The sequence below is a fragment of the Maylandia zebra genome, linkage group LG7, assembly GCF_041146795.1.
Source record: "Maylandia zebra isolate NMK-2024a linkage group LG7, Mzebra_GT3a, whole genome shotgun sequence".
NCBI lineage: Eukaryota > Metazoa > Chordata > Actinopteri > Cichliformes > Cichlidae > Maylandia > Maylandia zebra.
In genome coordinates this window covers 19486157-19492357 of record NC_135173.1, presented here as the reverse complement: position 1 = coordinate 19492357, position 6201 = coordinate 19486157, and the positions used below count along the sequence as shown (strand labels likewise).

The 6201-nt window shown below is 39.9% G+C and overlaps 1 non-coding gene across 1 annotated transcript; it reads right to left on the bottom strand.

Moving 5' to 3' along the window:
- Window positions 1-5997: 5997 nt before the first annotated feature.
- Window positions 5998-6138, bottom strand: LOC111500967 (U4 spliceosomal RNA). Its single transcript, XR_002721318.2, has one exon. It is a non-coding gene; the product is annotated as a U4 spliceosomal RNA (small nuclear RNA).
- Window positions 6139-6201: the final 63 nt, after the last annotated feature.

Genomic DNA, 6201 nt, shown 5'->3' with positions numbered 1-6201 from the left:
GAGAACTGGACCGTGACGAGTTACTAAAATAGAAACATCGACAATTAAATTATGTTAGACAAATTTTAAATGGCTTGGTTTTCGTTCAACCTGTGTAATATTATTGCTGATCATTTCTGTTTTCATTTGTAGATATTATGTAAATTTGGATCTCACTAAGCTAACTCGTGAGTTGGACTGTATATTTAACTGAGCCATGATGCACTTCCATGAAGTTGGATAAATTCTTTAGCTTTACCTTTCTTACTAGCTTGTTACATCAATTCTTTCATACTTTTCATACACATACTGTTAATTTCCAGTACAATGTTATTAGGCAGCACGGTGGCACGGTGGTTAGCACTGTTGCCGCACAGCAAGAAGGTCCTGAGTTCAATTCCACCATCAGGCCGGGGTCTTTCTGTGTGGAGTTTGCATGTTCTCCCCGTGTTTGCATGGGTTCTCTCCGGGTACTCCGGCTTCCTCCCACCGTCCAAAGACATGCAAGACTTGTGGGGATAGGTTAATTGGATAATCCAAATTGCCACTAGGTGTGAATGTGAGTGTGAATGGTTGTCTGTCCTTGTGTGTTAGCCCTGCGACAGACTGGCGACCTGTCCAGGGTGTACCCTGCCTCTTGCCCTATGACAGCTGGGATAGGCTCCAGCGACCCTGAAAAGGATAAGCGGAAGCGAATGGATGGATGTTATTATGCACTGAGGGAATTGTCTTGAGATTGTGTAAGTAATTAAATGGTAAATGGCCTGTATTTGTATAGCGCTTTTTTAGTCCCTAAGGACCCCAAAGGGCTTTACACAACCAGTCATCCACCCATCACACACACATTCACACACTGGTGATGGCAAGCTACATTATAGCCACAGCCACCCTGGGGCACACTGACAGAGGCGAGGCTGCCGGACGCTGGTCAACAACCGAGACTGTCCAAGCCGGGGCAACTGTGGGGTTTGTTTGACAGCACAATTAATATATCCTGTTGCACTAAAGTATTTTTGATTTTTGTTCTGCTGTTAAGCTTGTATTGTAGAAACCATATCATAAAATCAACAGTATTAAATAGTGGTATCATTGTAATAACTGCTGCTCATTATATGTAATGTTTACATATGTATATAATATATATATAAGCACATCTATCTGCCCATTTTTGCTAAACAAACTTTGATTAGACATAATGAACTCAAAGGGGGAAAGACACAGGTGTCTTGCTTAAAATAGGGATACATGATAATCAAATCCTAACAATAAACGATCCATCTATTCATCTGTCCATTTATTTTGTGTTTATTTCCAGGTCCAGGTCATGAAGGACAGCCTAAAAAGAAAAGCCCTGACCTCCCTCTCCTCAGCCACATCCTCCAGCTCATCCAGGGTAACACTGAGGCATACCCAGGCCAGCCAAGAGACGCAATCTCTCTAGATTGTCCTTGGTCTGCCGCAGGGCCTCCTCCCAGTGGGACATGCCCAGAACACCTCATCCAGGAAGTCTTCAGGAGGTATCTTAGTGAGATGCCCAAACCATCATAATTCAATGTGGAAGAGTAGCAGGTATCTAAATCTCCATGCAACATTGCAGAGAACTGTCAACCAAGGTAGCCCCGCAACATCGAGAGCCCTAAGGAACTCAGAGCGGATCTCATCCGCCCCATGCACCCTCACCCCAGTGATGGGTGAGTCAGAGTCATCAGACAGAGCTGTCCCTAGACTCTATTTCCTCCCTTTGGAAGGCATGACAGTGGGATTGAGGAGGTACTCAAAACATTCGTTCTTCAACTGACTATATCCTCGGTCAAAGTCATCAGCACTCCACATGCAATATACACTGTGTGGCTAAAACACCACTCTCCCTTCTTTGTTACTTACGGTTTGCCAGAACTGCTTCCAGGCAAACCAAAAGTCTTGTTACATGACCTCACCTAACTGCTCCCACACCTGAATCTTTGCTTCAGCTACTGCCAGAGCTGCACACCACTCAACCTGCTTGTACCTGTCAGTTGCCTCTTGAGTCCCACGAGTTAACAGAGCTCGATGGGGCTCCTTCAGCTCTTCTCTCTTCAGTCCACCATCCAGTTTAGGGATTACCACCATGACAGACAGCAACCACTTCGTGGATCACTCTTCGTCTGGCTCCTCACCCAGGATCAATTTCCATTTGAAGATCTACGGGACACACAAACCTATCCACCATGGTAAGGTGGGAAACAATGAGCTAAAATAAGAATAAAGAGAGCATCTAAAAACAAACAAGAGACAAATGCCAAAACTCAAAACTCTGGGACAAGAATCGTGAAAACAGCACAGTAATTCAGTTTTAACGCTGCACAATTTTTTTTCCTCACGTGTTCCTTCTTCCTCGCATTAACAAACTTCTGTTAACTTTAACTTTGACAAACATCACCACAAGAGGTAAATGTTCTTACGTTTCAAGCGCATTTCTTATTTATGTGCACTGACTGAGAAGAAAATATGCAGTTCACCTTTGAAATCATGATGTTTCTACAGTGTAACAACCATAATTATTACCTTCATCCTCGCTAAAAGGACTAATCGTCAGTTTAATGCTACCGAATATGTTTCATTATGTACTGGCTATGCTATAAAACTAAGATGGAAAACCATTAAGACTGTAACCTCAAATTATCTGCTATTAAATGACTTTTTATAACCATTTACTCCTCATATAACTAAAATGACCTCAAAGTTCACTGGCAGTCAGGTACAAAAATCATTTTGAATGAGTTTAAGTAAAATTTCTGCACATTTGCATCCCCAAAACTATATTTCAGACATTTGTAAATTAAATTCATGGAACATTAACATCATGCTACACCTATTTTGATGAAAGAAAATCCAGCCGTATTTAAAACATTTTAAAAATACAGTTGTTAAAAATAGCTTCTTTATCTCTTTAGAATGGCGTGATTACAAAACACGGATACGATTGTTACAGCTAAAGACTCGTTCAGTTCCAAACACGATGGACTACCCTTCGACACCCTGTCACAATCAAACGAAAGAAGACGGACAAAGAAAGGCAGATAAAAGACCCGAGGAGACCGTTCACCTCTGCCTGAACAATTTTCAACGTAATTGAGGCTGAAATACAATCACAATAGCCGTCTTCCGAGTCAGGGTGTCACATGAGGCAACTAATTGGGGGCAACCCCTTGTACGCCACGCAGCGATTAAGAGGGAAATGGCATTGGAGGATTGTAACAAGTTTAATTGGGTGTGTTGAATAACTTGATAACTTTTGAGGTTTCTGCTCACTCGTGCGATCGCTACATTACTGGTTCTCTTCCAAGAATAGCGGACGTATAGCTTCGAGGAAAAAGGGCCCTTACAAAAAGGTGAAGCAACAAGGATGTCCATAATTGGCCACAAATCAAAGCATCTCTATTAGATTTGCACCTGCTTTTTTTTTTAAACATAGAATAGGCTGTGATGTCTCTGTCTTTGAAGAGAAGCTTGATTTTCCATTTGGAGCACGGAGTTGTAACTGGATTTGTGATAAACAGGATCAAAACAAAAGACCTCATGCAAAGCAGATTGCAAATTGCCCGCTGAACAAAAGATCTAAGGAAAATGATTAAAACAAGTTTTTGTTTACTCTGATCTTGACAAATGTCTTCATTTGCAGTGTGCTTTGTGCAAATTACAGTATCATATAAGTTAAAAGAAAGACATGAAAGCAGAGCAGTTAATTGCACGGTAATATAGAAAAGTAGGTCTGATATTTTAGGAAGCTTTGTCAACTCAATTTATTATGAAACATGTTTTTCCCCCTCCTTGTAAACAGTCTGTGGTATTTAAGCGTACCTGAATTTATGCTACATCTCTATGAGGGGAAATTACCTTCTGTGATGTGATGCCGAGTCTACGCCATTGTCCAACCTGGAAAGTAAAAGCAATTCACAGGGATACAAAAAAGATTCTCACACATTTCCTGAAAGACCCGAGAGATACATTGGAGGTGGGGTGATGGAGAGAAAGACACCGAGAGTGGGGATACGCTGGTTTCCATAGCAATTGTCGGTACTGTCACATGGTTACCTAGGAACTAGTCCTTGTGATGCTGTGCAATTTATTTGTTTATGTTCGGCATGTCTGCAGCTGTCGCTAACATGAAAAACACCCAAAGTCTTCCATTTCATTTCTGACACATACAGAGCTGTTATATGAAATCGGAAAGGTCAGAGTTTGAGAGATTACAATAAATGACAAAAATAAAAATAATAAAATATTATCGGACATTATTCCACTGAGAGAATAAGAGTTAGAAAACACAGGGCCATAGCCAGGTCACGAGGAATATTGAGTATGGCACCGGCTGATCAATGCTCGGTGGATGTGTACAACAGACAGTGAAAGCAAACTATTCATGGGTCACACTGAATGCAGATTAAATGCAAAAGCCGACTTGGGTCATTAATGGAAATACGAATCACTCTTCAAAGCCAGAGTGTCACCTTTGATGAACAAAACCAAATGTATTACTTATCTGAAAGCGTTCTTTTTTTTTCACCCTCTGGTTAACAGAAATGGAGACGCTACAAGCAGCAAGATTACGTAAATCACATTACAACAGATCTGATTAATTAAAGATACAGAAATAAAATGCGGGCTAATCTTATGATTGCTCAGACACAAATCAAAATGAGTCAATGCATTTCATTGTTTTTAATATTGCTGATAATTTAACTGCAGTACTGTGAGTGAAAATGTATTTGCGAACATCTTAAAGCAATTTTTTTTTACGTATTACCAAAGCTGCTGACACAAGTTATAAATCTCAGCCAATGTTGCGTTGATTTAGCAGTGTTAGAAAAATGAATGTATCACAGTTTCATGTACTTACAGTATGAAAGGGGGAAAGAGGGAAGTGCTTTCACGTGACAACAAGGGTGTAATAATGTTTACAGGCTTGACGAGTGGCTTGGAGCTCATCTGCCAAACGAGAACACCGCCTTGATTAAAACCTCCACCCCTGTGATTGACTAAAACCCACCCTTCTTCTAATCAGAGATCACTGCAATCACAAGTCTCTACAGGGTGCTGAAACATGATTACGCAAATGTCACTTTCACTTGAGAAAAAGAATCTCAATTACAAGCAACTACCGAGCACAAGGGACCATGATACGGCAATCACCATCAAATTTGAAAAACTTTTTTTTTTAAAGCATATGTATAAATTCTTCATTTTTCTGCTAAAAAATAGATGACCTTTCGTTTAAAGACTTTAAACATACAAACAAATACAAGTTCTGCTTTAGGCTTTTGTCATCCTCCAGTTCAGCATAACTATATAGTGACCCCTGCTGGTCTGGTAGCTTCACTGCATTGTACACACGGGTGATTAAAAATGCATTAAAAATCCATGTATAAGAATTTACAGTATGTCACTACAAGAGAGCAGAGTTTTGAGTTCTCAATGAATATATCTAAAAGAAAAAGATTTCCAGTGTTAACAGTAAAGACATACAGCAACTGTCAACAAAAACTATCCAGCCATGGTCTGAGTAAACCCCATCACTCAGGTCACTAACGCACACACTCTATTCAGACCATTCAGACTGTTAAGCTGTTGTCTGCAGTCTGTCTGTGTTTAAGTAAGGTAATATAAGTGGCTATATTTTTAAAATAAAACTGACCTTAAAAATGTATCTTTAGCTTTCAAGCTCTGATTGTATTTTACAAGCCAATTAACTTGTTTAAATGTATTTTAAAAGTAAAATTGAGTTAAGAAAAAAAAAGTTTGTTTCAAGCTCTGGTTATACAACCTTACAGTGCAATATTTTCTCTTTTATGACTTCAGTAATATATGAAGGCAAGGGTGAGAATAACACACTGTCCTTTCTTTATAGTACCCTAACATAGATGGCAACATAGTCTGGAAACTACAATATAGACGCTAATGATACACAACTCAAAAAATTACACTGACCTCATGTAACTCTTTCTAACTAGCAAGATCTCACTTTAAACAGAAGATAAGTCTCCGTAGAGACCGTCAAAAATTGCCATTGCCGACTATATTTCAAGTCGTCAAGGCGGGGTATTGGGTAAAGTTTTCAACTAGCAATAATCGCGCCTCGGATAAACCTCATAGGCTACAATACTGCCACTGCGCAAAGCTGAGGAGCTACTTCGCCGACAGGGTAGTCTCTCTGGGCCCTACACCTTTCTGTTAGGGTTTTAA